This window comes from Vulpes lagopus, chromosome 5 (genome assembly GCF_018345385.1).
Source record: "Vulpes lagopus strain Blue_001 chromosome 5, ASM1834538v1, whole genome shotgun sequence".
Lineage (NCBI taxonomy): Eukaryota > Metazoa > Chordata > Mammalia > Carnivora > Canidae > Vulpes > Vulpes lagopus.
The window spans coordinates 94,872,061-94,886,897 of NC_054828.1; the positions used below are offsets into that span (position 1 = coordinate 94,872,061).

General features: G+C 42.8%; 1 long non-coding RNA gene across 1 annotated transcript in view; it reads left to right on the forward strand.

Moving 5' to 3' along the window:
• The window catches only part of LOC121490567, a 32,752-nt gene extending 20,904 nt beyond the window's left edge, over positions 1 to 11,848 (forward strand). The window contains exon 3 of the long non-coding RNA XR_005987714.1: positions 10,258 to 11,848. This is a non-coding gene — a long non-coding RNA (uncharacterized LOC121490567). The remainder of the gene's footprint in view (positions 1 to 10,257) is intronic.
• Positions 11,849 to 14,837: the final 2,989 nt, after the last annotated feature.

Genomic DNA, 14,837 nt, shown 5'->3' on the forward strand with positions numbered 1-14,837 from the left:
AAGGTCATCTTCTCTCTTGAGGCTCTGCAGGGAGGGATATTCATTCCTCATGTTTTCTGGTTTCTGGCGGCTGCTGGCATTCCTTGGCTGGTGGCTGCATCATTCCAATCTCTGCTTCTATCTTCCTCTTAACTACTCTTCTGTTGTGTCTAATCTTTCTCTGCTTCTGTCTTACAAGGACATTTATAGGACCCACCAGATAATCCAAATAATCTTCTCTTCTCAAAACACTTAATCACACCTGCAAAAACTTTATTATGTAAGGTAATATTCACAGTTTCCAGGACTTAGGACCCGCTCTCTTTGTGGGGCTCATTGAAATACTGAGCTCACTGAAATACTGAAATAATTAGAGGACTACAGAATGCTTCTCCTTCCCTTATACTTACCAGTACATCACTGAAGGCCTATTTACAATAGATCCTTTCAAGCACTACATTATATCCAGCTATCAAGAAGAAATTATAAGGTACACTAAAAAGAAAATAAACAGCTTGAAGAGACAGAGAAAGCATTAGAATTAGACATTGGATGTTGGAATTATCAGACAGGGAATTTGAAATATCTGTGATTAATATGCTAAGGTCTCTACTGGATAAACAGACAGCATGCAAGAATAGATGAACAGTGTTTAAGAAGAGAGATGGAAATCCTAAGAAAGAACCAAAAAGAGATGCTAGAGATTAGAAATATTATAACATAGGGACATGAGTGGCTCGGTGGTAGAGCATCTGCCTTCTGCTCAGGTTGTGATCTTGATCCTGGGATCAAGTCCCACACCAAGCTCCTCACAGGGATCCTGCTTCTCCCTCTGCCTATATCTCTGCCTTGTCTCTCTGTGTCTCTCATGAATAAATAAATAAAATCCTTTTTTAAAAAAGAAGCATTGTAACATAAATGAAGAATGTCTTTGATGAGCTTATTAGTTGATTGGATATGGCTGTGGGAAGAATTTCTGAGACTGAGAATCTATCAATAGATAACTCTAAATCAAAGAGAACAACAAAAACAACAACAAGACAGAACAAAATATCCAAGAATTATAGGGCAACTACAAAAAGAGTAACACATAATCATAATACCCAAGGGAGAATAAAGAAGGAAAGGAACAGAATAAATACTTTGAAACATTAATGACTAAGAGTTTCCCCAAATTAATGTCAGACACCAAACCACAGATCCAGGAAATTCAGAGAACACTAAGAAGGAAAATGCCCAAAAAAAAAACCCCCTACACCTAGGCATATCATTTTCCAAACAAAAGAGAATCAAAAATAAAGAAAATATCCTTAAAGAAGCCAGAAGAAAAAACACCTTACCTATAGAGGAGCAAAGATAAGAATTATACCTGACTTCTCCTCAGAAACAATGCAAGTAAGAAGAGAACGGAGTGAAGTATAGCTGACCCTTGAACAACAAAGGGGTTAGGGCTGGACGTCCTGTACAGCTAAAAATCTGAGTATCACTTTTACTCCCTCAAAACTTAAGTACTGATAGTCAACTGTTGACCAGAATTTTTACCAATAACATAAATATTCGACTAACACATATTTTGTATATGTATTATGTACTGTGTTCTTACAATAAAGTAAATAGAAAAAAAGAAAATGTTATTAAGAAAATCATAAGGAAGAAAAAATACATTTACTATACTGTATTTATTTTTTTAAAATGGGCAGCCTGGGTAGCTCAGCGGTTTAGGGCCACCTTCAGCCCAGGGTGTGAACCTGGAGACCCAGGATTGAGTCCCATGTCGGGCTCCCTGCATGGAGACTGCTTCTCCCTCTGCCCCCACCCTCTCTCTCTCTCTCTGTTTCTCATGAATAATAAATAAAATCTTTTTTTTAAAAGCCACATATAGGGGCGCCCAGGTGGCTCAGTTGGTTACGTGTCCAACAATTTATTTCAATTCAGGTCTTGATCTCAGGGTCATGAGTTCAAGCCCTGCATTAGGCTCTACCACTTTTTTAAAAAGCCTCATATAAGTGGACTCACACAATTCAAACCCATGTTGTTCAAGAGTCAATGATATTTAAAATGTTGAGAGACAAGAAAACCACCACCCTAGAATTCTGTAAAATTATCCTTCAAAAATGAAGGAAATAGACTTTCTCAAGTCAAGACAAACAAAATTGAGGGATTTTTTTTTTTTTGTCAATAGATTTATCTTGGAAGAAATGTTAAAAGAATTTCTTTAGAGAAAAGAAAATAATATAAGTCAGAAACTTGGATCTACAAAAAGAATACTGAAAAAAGGAATAAGTGAAGGTAAAATAAAAACTTTCATTTTTACTCTTAATTGATCTAACAGATAACTGCTCAAAATAATAATAGCAACCATACATTTGATTATATATGTATATAGTGAAATGAATGACAGCAAAGATACAAGGGATGGGAAGGAAGAATTATTATTATTTATTGCTATAAGGTACTTACATTGTGTGTGAAGTACAGTGTTATTTGAAAGTGGGTTTGGATTAGTTATAAATGTATATTGCAATCTCTAGGGCAACCACTAAAAAGTGTTTTTAAAAAGTGTAACTGATATTTTAAGAAAGAAGAGAAAATAGAATCATATAAAATGTGTAATTAGAACCACAAAAAGCAGGGGAAAAGTGGAGGATAAAAACAGAAACAAAGAACAAAAGCAACAAACAGAAAACAGTAACAAATATGGTAAATATTGATCTGACTATATTAATAATCACTCTGGATGTCAATGGTCTAAATGCACCATTTAAAAGACAGAGAACATCACAGTGTATCAAAAAAGGACCCAAGAAATGTTATGCACAAGAAACCCACTATAACCACAAAGACACACAAATTACAAGTGAATGGATAAAAAAAATATACCATGCTACCATTAACCAAAAGCAAGCAGGAGTAGCTATCTTTTTTTTTAAGATTTTATTTATTTATTCATGAGAGACACACACACAGAGAGAGGCAGAGACACAGGCAGAGGGAGAAGCAGGCTCCATGCAGGGAGCCCGACGTGGGACTCGATCCCAGGTCTCCAGGATCACGCCCTGGGCCGAAGGCAGGCGCCAAACCGCTGACCCACCCAGGCGTCCCAGGAGTAGCTATCTTAATTTCAGTGTGCATTTCAAAGCAAGGAGAGTTATCAGAGCTATATGGACATTACATAATAACAAAGAAGTCAAGTCCCTGAGAAGACATAACAATCTTTAATGGTCATCCACCTAACAACAGAGTGTCAAAATATGTGAAGCAGTGAATGGTGGGACTGCAAGGAGAGAGAGACGAATCCACTATCATAGTTGGAGACTTCAACCCTCACCCAGCAGAAATGGGCCAGTAGGTTTCCCACTAGAATCAGGAAACCCTTTTCATTACTCTTTTTTAACACTCTACTGGAAATCCTAATTAGTACAATAAGATAAGAAAAGTAAATAAAGGGTATACTGGTTGAGAAGGAAGAACTAAAACTGCCTTTGTTCACAGATAACATGATTGCCCATGTAGAAAATCTGAAAGAATAAAATTTAGCTGTGAACTTAAAACTGCTCTAAAGAAATTGTTGTTTTTAAAACATAGAGAGCAAAAATCAGAGTGACAAGGAGAAATTGACTTATCCACCATCATAATAGGAGATTTTAATTCATCTTTTTTGTAATTTACAGACCAAGTAGATAAAACAAAACAAAGCAAAAATCAGTAGGACTATTGATGACTTGAGCAATGTTTAACTTACACAGAACTCTGCACTAATCAAATTAGGAAAACATTCTTTTTAAGAATCCATGGTATGTTTTACAAAAATTGGCCACATACTTGTATGAATGAAAAGCAAGTCTAAACAAAGTTCAAAGAGTTGAACATACAGATCACATATAGATTCATAGAGATCACATTCTTAAACAAGCAAGTCATTGGTAACAAAAAATTATAATAGATTTGGGAATTAAAACATATAATCTAAACAAATCATGCCAGGGGTCAAAGGAAAACGGTCTGAGGCTCCAAACTTCCAAGAGGTGAAACAGCTAATGAGAAATCTCTGAGGGTAGAATGACTGAAGACCCTTTAAGAAAAGAGAGTCCATGGGACATCTGGGTGGCTCAGTGGTTGGGTGCTTGTCTTTGGTTCAAGTCATGATCCTGGGATCTGGGATCGAGTCCCACATTGGGCTCCCTGCATGGAGCCAGCTTCTCCTTCTGCCTATGTTGCTACCTCTCTTTTTGTGTCTCTCATGAATGAATGAACGAATGAATGAATGAATAAATAAAAATAAAAATAAAGAAAAGAGGGTCCAATGCTGAATTTGAAGCTGATTTTACTTCTACACCATTGTCTGTGTTAATGGATCTCTCTTAGCTAATGATCATATGTCAATCATGATTGGACTTGCTTATGACAGGTCCATAATTGAACCAGTCACATGACTGGAATCTTCAGATTGGTCAGCCTGGGCTAGGTTCCACCTCTGTGAAGCTGGAAATAGGAGTGGGAGTGTTTTGATGCCTATACTCTCCAAGACCACATAGGGCCTTCCTTCCTGGGAAGGAAGCTTGACAAACAAAATCACCCTTCTTCCCATAAATACAATTCTATAAACACTCCTAAGGAACAGAATACAATGACTCTACAAACAAATACTGAAAACCAAAATCATGTCTAGTTGCCACACTCAGTCCAAAATTCAGGATTTCCAGGTGATGCATTTTCCCCTTTTGTGAGGTTCTGAAACATTCTTTCATGGATTTAGCACCCTATCGCCAAAAGATAAATTTAACCACCATCTCCACCATCCCCAGCATACCCAAAACCCAATGACAAAGGGACATCAGAAATGCCACAATAAGTCTCCCATTCTGCAGTGAGGAGAAGGAATAATCATGCAAAGTGGCTTCTAGTATACTCCACATTCTGCAGGGTAGGAACAAAGACAGCCCCAGGCAGTCTTCTGGGTCAGACAGCCCAACTGCGCCCTTTCTACTAATTGCAAAGACACTCCTGGTCTTGAGATTTCCAAGACCACTTCTAAGTAAGGTGTAGGGGAAGACTCCTCATTGTGGGGCTACTTTAGTGGCCTCTCCCTTTCAGCGTAATTGTTGGGCCTGGGGTTACCCTGGGGTTTAAGCAATCACATACCACTGTTGGCCAAGCTTGAAATTTTCTGGATGTATAATATCCCTACAATCCTAGTGAGGAGCTGTTATATTTGAGTTTACAAACTCTGTTAATTAAAAACAACAGAAGTTTATTACTGGTCATGGTCCTTGAACTAGACTTGCCTTGAGGTTTCTGACTCAGAGATAATCACTGCCCTTTGGCCTTGTGTTCAAATTGAGAGCTCCCTTCTAGACTTGAAGTGGGAAACAGATCTAATCTGATACCTACCTCCAGTCTGTAGCTCAGTGCCCAATGGGAAAAGAGAATTTATTAACTCTGATAATAAGTGATGCAGGGGTGGATCCAGCTCTAGGTGTAGTTTGATCTTAAGGCTCAAATAGACCCTCAAAGCTTTGTCTCTTCTCCTTTTTCAGCTCTGCTTGCCTCATGTGGCCTTTGCCTGAATGAGGTTGTATCCATATGATAGGAAAGATAGCCTTTGGAAGCCTCAGATTCATATCACTTCAACTTTGCAAATAGCTAAGAGGACATCTGTCTCCCCATATCAATCTGAGGCAATTCTGTGACTTATCTTGAGTTACATAGCCAGGACTGTAGTCATTCAGTTGGGGTATTCCAGCCAACTTGAGCCAGGTGCCCACATTGCCCTGATGAGGGTGAAAGGTGGGGCTGGGTATAATGATTGGCAGTTCTGTAGGGACTATATGGAGTGGGGTAAAATGCTTCAAAGGAATAGACGACAAAGACAGAAAAGTCCACAATGGAGAGTCAAGAGAAAATGAGGGCTAAATAGTGGGATACAGCATGGGAAGTAACTCTGCATGAATTCCTCAGCATTTATTGTAAGGAACCTCCAATTTGCCTCTGAGTTTCCTAATGATCAAAGAAAGCCAAGAGGAAAACATGATCAGTGATGCAAACCAGATGCCAGCTGAGATCTCCAGGCCCAGGGGAGGTCCCAAGCGTGACCCAAGTTTTCTTGCCGGTTCCCAGGAGGCTTACTTTCTCAGGGTTCTTGATCCCACAAGGGGGAATCTGTTCCACACCATATGGCTTCCAGACAGGAGGCTTATCTTTTTTTTAGCATCTACAAAAGATTTCACCCACACAAAGTAATTAATGAAGACTTTTACAGGAAAACAGGGTTGGACGGAGGGTGGTCTTCAAATGTCCTTTGCCTCCTGTGATGAGTTGAACTGTGTTCCCCACAAAACGTATGTGTTGAAGTCCTAGCTCCCCGGTACCTCAGAATATGACTGTATTTGGAAATAGGGTCTTTAAAGATGAAGTTAAAATAGGTGATTGGAGTGGCCCTATTCCAACATGACTGGTTGGTGTCTTTGGGACACAGACACGCATAGAAGGAAGACCATGTGAAGACACCAGGAGAAGGCGGCCATCTGCAAGCCAATGAGAGGCTTTAGAAGAGACAAATGCTGCCCACACCTTGATTTCAGACTTCTAGCACCCACAACTGCAGGAAGATAAATGTATGTTGTGTAAGCCACCCAGTCCATAGTGCTTTGTTACAGCAGCCCCAGCAAACAGCAAGCCCCTGTGCCACTGGCCTTCACCTCTCCCATCATCTCACAGACACCTCTTCCTATTCCTCCCCTGGCTCCTCTCCTCCTTCTCAGAGGTCAAATTCCCCTCTTTGTCTCAATCTGTGCCTTACCCCGAGTTGCTTGTCCTATAAAAGCACCCAGTTCTTGTGTTTCTACCCCCATGCCTCCAGCTTATCAAAATATTTTCCCAAACAAGGACTGTTCGCTTCCTAAGAATTATTCTGCTACCAGCCATTAGGATCAAACTATGTCCCCTTGTTTTAGCACTGTGCTTCTGATGAAGAAAATCCCTGTGTGAGACAAGTGTCCCTACAATCCTCACATAAGGGAAATGGAGTCGGGTTCAAGGCATCTGCTACAACATGCCCACAATAAGCCCACTGATCTCAAATACATGGCAGAAGGCCTAGTGCCCAAGAGCAGGGATAATGAAAGCAAGTGCAATACTTTGAGGGAAAGTCAGTTTCAGAAAAAGTTGTCTCGGAGAAAAGCCTTTGTTAGTCTGGCTCAGTCAGGTCGAAATGGGGAGATATCCTGCATATTCTCCAGATAATCCTCTGTGAACATTATTTCTCAAGGGTTGATATTAGGGCTGGCAGCAGGAGTTCTAAAAACGTCACCAGGCCACAGCCCGCTGGCATTACTGTTGTAGATTATACCAGATTTATGGAATTTTAAAATCAACCAAACTGTTGATAAGGCAAAATACTATTATTATGCCCATTTTACATTCGGGGAGACTGATACTCCACTTGGTTGAGTAAGGTCAAGGTCAGAACCAAAGTTTATACTCTGGCCTATTTGATGCTGAAGCTTCAAGCCTTCTAAAATTTAGTTCTTGGGGATCCCTGGGTGGCTCCGCGGTTTGGCGCCTGCCTTCGGCCCAGGGCATGATCCTGCAGTCCCGGGATCGAGTCCCACATCAGGTTCTGTGCACGGAAACTGCTTCTCCCTCTGCCTGTGTCTCTGCCTCTCTCTCTCTCTCTCTCTCTGTGTGCGTGTGTGTCTCTCGTGAATAAATAAATAAAATCTTTAAAAATAAATAAATAAAAGCAATGGTGCCTATAAACATAATTTAAAAAAATAAGAAATAAAATTTAGTTCTTGATCTCATTCTTACTTGGTTTGAAAAGCATATATATTGTGGTTAAGAGCAGAGATTGGTTTTGAATCCTGGCTTTATTATTTAGTAGATTTTGTGTTGCTACTTAACCATTCTCTGCTTTCGTTTCCTTAACTGTAAATTGAAGCTTGTGATAATATGTGTCTCATAGAGTTGCTGCGATATTAACTGAGCTTAGAACATATCTGTCATACAGTCGGTAATCAATGCACTATTCTTCTTCTCTAGCCAGAGCTTCTTACCTCTGTCTTATCTTCAGCAACGTATGTGTAGTAAGCACCTGCTTTGATGCTAAGCTCAGCCCCTGCCCTCAAGCTGCCTTAGTGGGTGGCAGGGGGATAACTGAGTCAACAGCTGGAGTACTGGAACCCTAGTGTGGGTGGTGAGTACTATTAGGGAGGCTGGGGCAGCAGGCTTCGGAGACCGGAGACCGGAATGGCCAATTGCCTGGGGGAGGAGAAGGTGCACAGAGTAACCATGTTTGCTCCGGATCTAGGAGAATGAGTAATGATTTTCCAGGAGAGGCATCATCAGGATGCTGCTGGTGGGTAGTGGCAGGGGAGGTAAAACCATTTTTTTAAAGATTTTATTTATTTATTCATGAGAGACACAGAGAGCGAGAGGCACAGACACAGGCATAGGGAGAAGCAGGCTCCATGCAGGGAGCCCGACATGGGATTCGATCCTGGTCTCCAGGATTCCGCCCTAGGCTGAAGGCGGGGCTAAACCGCTGAGCCACCCGGGGTTCCCAGGTAGAGCCATTTTGAGAAGTTTATTGGAACAAAGGGCGTTTGGGGCTGGGGATGTAATGGCAGAGATCAGAGATGCTTTTCAACTGGAGGAATGCCTCAGACTGATGTTTTAAAGATTTTATTTTTTTAAAATTTTTATTTATTTATGATAGTCACACAGAGAGAGAGAGAGAGGCAGAGACACAGGCAGAGGGAGAAGCAGGCTCCATGCACCGGGAGCCCGACGTGGGATTCGATCCCGGGTCTGCAGGATCGCGCCCTGGGCCAAAGGCAGGCGCCAAACCGCTGCGCCACCCAGGGATCCCCAGACTGATGTTTTAAATAGTACTTAGGCCAGCCACGAGGGAGAATGGGAGAGAGGTCAGTAGAATAAGGGAGGCTGGCTAGGCATCTATTGTCTAGAAAGATTCCAACATACCTGGGCACTAGTTCTTTGGGAACCCATGGGCTGAGCCTGCCAGGCTGTGGTGAGGAGCGGGAAGGTTCCATCCTGCGTGGCTAGGCACAGTCTCCTGGGCTTGTTCCATCTGCCTCAGTTTACCCTGTGAGGGACGTAATGCTCAAGAAGAGCCTTGAGGCTGGCCTAAGGAAGAGGAGGATCAGGTCATCTGACCCTGAGCTTTGGAGCCCAACTCAAGAAAGCTGAATAAAATATGTAACTCTTCAGCGCAAACAGTCCACCTGAGAGACAGCTGCTGTGTTACTGATAAGAGCAGGGAGTTCCCTACGTGGCAGCCAGTGCCTGGCCTCACAAAGTTTCACTGGCCCCTCTGGTGGAATTAATATAAGATCAACAAGAGCCTGAGCATGCACCTGCTCCTTTCATTCAGCAGAACTGTTTTGTGACACTGAAGAGTGAGCGAGAACTGTCAGGATAGCTTTCAGACTTACAGTACTCAATAAAGTAGTAAAGTTTCCAAGAAATCCTGCTGTTTGGGAAACGGTCTAATAAAAAGTTGCTAAATCAAAGAAAAGTAGGAAAAGGAGGGAAAGAAGGAGGTTTCATGGTCAGGGGCCAGAAGTGAGTAGCCAGCACCAGCCTCCATCATCCTAAGCACACCTCCAGCCTGGCACCTGGCCTTGGAGCCTCCCTGTCCACTGGGCCTGATGTCTTATGTCCCTGAAGGAGCCTTTGCCACTTCTTGTTGGCTAGCCTGTGTTCCTGACACAGCCTTCCTTCTGCTGGATCTGCCCTGCTCTGATCTGGTATCTTCTCTCTGGCCAAGTAAGCTGAGGCAGCTTCCAGAATGCCCCTGACACAGGCATCAGTGAAGGTAAGCCTCGTGACACCTATGTTACTTGGTGGCTTAGACCTGGGGAAGTCCCTCTCCAAGGCTGGCTGTGCAAATACAGCTGTTTATCACCAGCAGCTGGTGGCGGTGGGTCTTTTCCCTCATGCCTTTCGTTTCTTTCCAAAGTGCCAAGCATACAGCCAAACATAGAGGAATGGTCTCACGAAAGCCATTCAGAATGGAAATGTTTGCCTTGGAACACTAGCATCTTTGTGGGAGAGCCTCTTCTTTGCTTCCAGGGGGAGCCCTTTGCTGGCAGTGGGGGCCCTGTGGTGGTGGCTGGGCTCCAAGGTGAAGGTTGAACCCCAGGACGTGTGATGAGGAGCCAAGGGAGGGAAGGAAAGCTCCTTCTGCTTCGGCATTTCCATGTTCTACACCCCCATGGGCACATGCTTCTGAGGTGCTTCCTTTCTGTTCCACAGACACCTGTGAGATTTCCTGGCCAACATATCAGTTCTCCCTCCGGACACAGGAGGGAAGTCCTGGTGGCTTTGGCAACAGCATCACTTTGGAGCCCAGACGGAAAATGGCAAGAGGAACTCTAAGAAATGACTGCTGCTTCTTGGCTTCGCTTTTGTGCCTAGCATCCTGAGCCAGTTAGACCATCTACTTCCTACCCCAGGACGCAGAGCACTGCTCTGACACTCTGGAAAGCCCTGTGGGATGTAGAAGGGTAATAACGACATGCACCTACACAGCGCATGGAGGCTGCGGAGGACCTGTCATTGCAAGGTTTTTCTCATTCTCCACTGCTCCCTGAGGTATCGTCGCCTCCGTTTTAAGAGTAAGGAAAGGGGCCTGGAGAAGCCAGTGGCTTGCCCAATTCCACATCAACAGAGCAGCCTTTGTGCTTCTGGTTCAATGCTCTTTCTTTACAGGCTGTACCACGTGGGGGTCTGGAGGGGCGGGACTGTCTCATGCTCTCCGGACACACAGGTCTTCGCAGTGGTGTCCCTCTCTCCTTACCTCCCCGACGGAGCAACACAGGCTTGCTGCCCTGTTGGCATAAGGCTCCCTGGGCTTGAGTTTGAGGTGAGGAGATTCAAGGCAGCCAACTTTTTTGGAAAATATTTTATTTATTTATCCATGAGAGACACAAAGAGAGAGGCAGAGACAAAGGCAGAGGGAGAAGCAGGCTCCCTGCAGTGAGCCCAGTGCGAGTCTTGATCTCGGGACACCAGGATCACACCCTGAGCCCAAGGCAGATGCTCAACCACTGAGCCACCCAGGTGCCCCAAGGCAGCCATTATAAATGTTGTCGTTGGTCTTGAGGAAGGGTACACAAAGCCTGTGGTATTCTAGGCACAGGACAAGATGGAGTATGGGGCAGGAGAAGTGGAGAGGCGTGGTGGGGGGGGGCTATCCTTGCCTTGGGGAGTTTAAGTAGCTCCTGTTCTGAAGGGTGCCTGGGAAAGTGTGCATGAAGAATAAAAACCTAAAAGTAAACAGTTGTTCCATTTGTACAGTTAAGAACTTGGAGAGGGGCGAGTTCTGGTTTTTCAACATAGTTTTAGGTCAAGTACAATTATAACTCTCATTACTGCCCCCAGGTTACATTCCATGGCTCCCTTTGCCCTAGAACAAAGCTCTGGCTTTCAGACTTCCTAAGGCCACCATAATTAATGTCTTCTGTTTGCATTTTGCCCCTTCTGTTTAAATTTGGGGGCTCCTTCTGGCAGGCCCTTCTCTTGGCTTAGATTCAACGCATGTTCACTGGCACAGTGTTGGCAGTTTTCACCTACACAACCACATGAAATTCTCCCAGTCAGCCCATATGACTGGTTTCCTCTCTCAGTTTCAGAGATGAGAAAATTAAGTTTTCAAGTGATTAAGTCATTTGTCCCACGTCACCAGGCAGCAAGTGGTGCCCTCTGTGCAAGCCACACGCTGACATGTGTAGACACAACATAGGACCATCTAGGGTAAGAAACTTTCCTAACTTACTCAAAGTATTCTCAATTGTCTTATGTTTCTGTCACAGCCACCCCACAGCCTCAGCCATACCTTTCAAGTTATTCAATTATTCATATGGCTGGATTTTACCAATCTAGGTCTTTTTTTAAATTTTTTTTTAATTTTTATTTATTATTTGTGTATTATAGTCACAGAGAGAGAGAGAGAGAGAGGCAGAGACAGGCAGAGGGAGAAGCAGGCTCCATGCACCGGGAGCCCGATGTGGGATTCGATCCCGGGTCTCCAGGATCGTGCCCTGGGCCAAAGGCAGGCGCCAAACCGCTGCACTACCCAGGGATCCCCTAGGTCTTTTTTTTAATAAAAGCTAACCTTCCCCCATGTCCCTCCTCATCCTCTCAGGACAGGGAGTTTCATCACAGACTATGATGGCTCTCTGAGGCGCTGTGAAGAATAGTCTATTCCCTCTGCCTGAAACATGCACCACCTATTCCTACTCTAGTGGATGGAAGTAAGTATAGATTTTGTTTATTCAACACGTTTTCTTATCCCCAGTTTTATGGTAACAGTGTTCTTCCTTTTTTTCCCCTTTGGGGAACATCCTCCCCCAGATTAATCTTCAACTGTCCAGCATGATTCTCCTCCATACCCTGGCAACAGAGGAGAGATGTGTGACTAAGATTTGGCCAATCAGGGGACCCGATTCCTGTGATCATCATGATTGGTCTAAGGCTGAATGTGTGACTGATCCAAGGATTACAATTGTTTCCTCTTCAAGCAATGATGCATGAATATTCTGTGCTGGTACTGATATTTGCTTTCATTTGTTCAATTATTCCCATGGGATAGTTGCTGAGTCATATGTAGGTGTTTTAAATGTTGGCATGTTTTGTGAGGTTGCTCTCCAGAAAGGTTGGCCCAAATTTACACCATCCCAGCAATATGGGAGAGTTGGTTCTACACACCCCAGCAACACCTGGTGGTGTCAATCTTTAATGATTTGCCCTTCTGAGAAGTGAGGACAGCTGTTGAAATGGGTTCCCAATCCTGGGCCTCCTTTTGGGTCATGTTCCCACATGCCTGTCCCTAAAGTTACCTACCCCTGGCCTTGCTCCTAAATCTCTTGCCTGGTCCTTCTTCCAACTTTGTTGGTCTCCTTGTATCCTGTTCTCACTCTACTAGACTGGAAAAAAAAGAGTCTTTACCTTATACACCTCCCTTTTTCCCTTAGCTCCTTGCAGGTGCTAAGAACAGTTTGAAACCCAATAATTGTTTTTTGAATGAATGAATGAACAGATGAGTGAATGAAAACTCTTCTAATCCACCTGTTTCTTGTGCAGTTCTGAGTGGTGCCAGGTAGTTGGGTCAGTGTTCCCCTGAATAGATAAATGCCCAAGAACCTCAGGCTTTGAGAAGCCAAACGCACACATTGATTCTATCTCTGAACTATGATGACTTATTTTCCCATGAGCTCCTATGTCCAGTCAGATCCCTCCATTCCTAAGTGGCACATTTAGTTCAAGGAAGTGTCGAACTCCCTTCAGAGCATTTCTACCACCCCAATCAATCTATGTATACTGCAGGATCAAGGCCAATTTTCCATTTCTGTGCCCCTGAGTGCTGATTGTATGTGGAATCTGGAAAAATAATTAGCATTTGTTGAGTGCTCACTATTCGCCAGACTTTGTGCTAGGCATTTTAAATACTTCATTAGTAACATTCTTCATGGTCCCATGATATCCACAGGCTCTTTCTTCTAAAGGAAATTTCCACTGTAGTCATTCCCAAAGGGGAAGTGGGGTGCAGGAATTGTTTGGCTGCCATGCTTTATACCTCAACTTTTGTTCATTGGTCAAGTATTGTCTTTAAAATTTAAGTCTTCCACATTTCTAATTAGATCCATCTTTGGCTGTTTAATCTTTCTGCATGGAGTATATGGGATTCTCTTTCTGTGATGTTGTGAAATTGGCTATTGTTTGTTTATTAGAAGATGGTTTTTGTATGTTGATTTTGTATTTGGCCACTTTTCTAAACCCTCTCACTTTTATTCGTTTTTTTTTTTTTTTTACTTTTATTCGTTTTTAAGTGTATTTTCTTTGATTTTCTAGGTAGACAATATTTTCTAAGTAGTAAGTCTTATAATGGACAGGATAATGATATTTTAACAGTGTTTGGAGATGTAATTCACATACAATACAATTTACCCATTTAAAGGGCACAAATTGATGTTTTGGGGGCATATTCACAGTTGTTCAACCATCATCACAATTAATTTTAAAACAATAAACGGCAATCTTTAAATTCTTTTTTTTTCTTCCTATTTGGTTAGGACGCCAGTAAACTGGTTAGCAGTAATAGTGATGGTGGGTAACTTAGTCTCATTCCAAATGTTTCTAGAATGTCTGATTTTTCACCATTAAATAGGATGTTTGCTAACAGTTTTTGGCAGCTAGACTTTATCAAGGTAAGAAAGTTTCTTTCTACCTCGAGCTTGCCAAAATTTTATGTTCTTATTTAGAAACAGGCACAAATTTTATTAAATCCATTTATCAAGGCATTTATTGTGATGGGAATAATCTTTTCTGCTTTTTAATCTGTTAATGTAGCCAATTAATAGATTCTTTGCTTCATTCATTTAGAGTGTTGGGCCTTTAATTTTTTAGTGTAATTAGCTCATAGTTTTCCTTCCTTCTTTGTTGATTTCTTTCCTTTTCTAATGCACTGTGGTGAGCCAAGGTCACACTTTTCTCGAGTTGTTTTCAAGGACTGAGTAGCAAGGCTGAGGAAGGTACATGCCTAGCTATTTCTACTAGTGTGGGACTCCTCTAATAGGCAGTCCCTGCTCAAGAGCTTCTCATTGGCTCGGCAAAGACTTGGTCAGATCTGCATCCTGGTCTGACGACTAACCCACCGAACCTGGATGCCTCCTTTTTTCTAGCACAGGTGTTTTCACCCAAAAAAACTGTGCTCCTAACTCTAGTTGGCTTCCCAGAACCCCCCCTCCCCGCCCCTGCACTAGACACACAGGCTATCTTTCCAGCTTGGCGTCTAGACTTACGTTTCCTACACTCTGGAAGAATTTATGTACCAT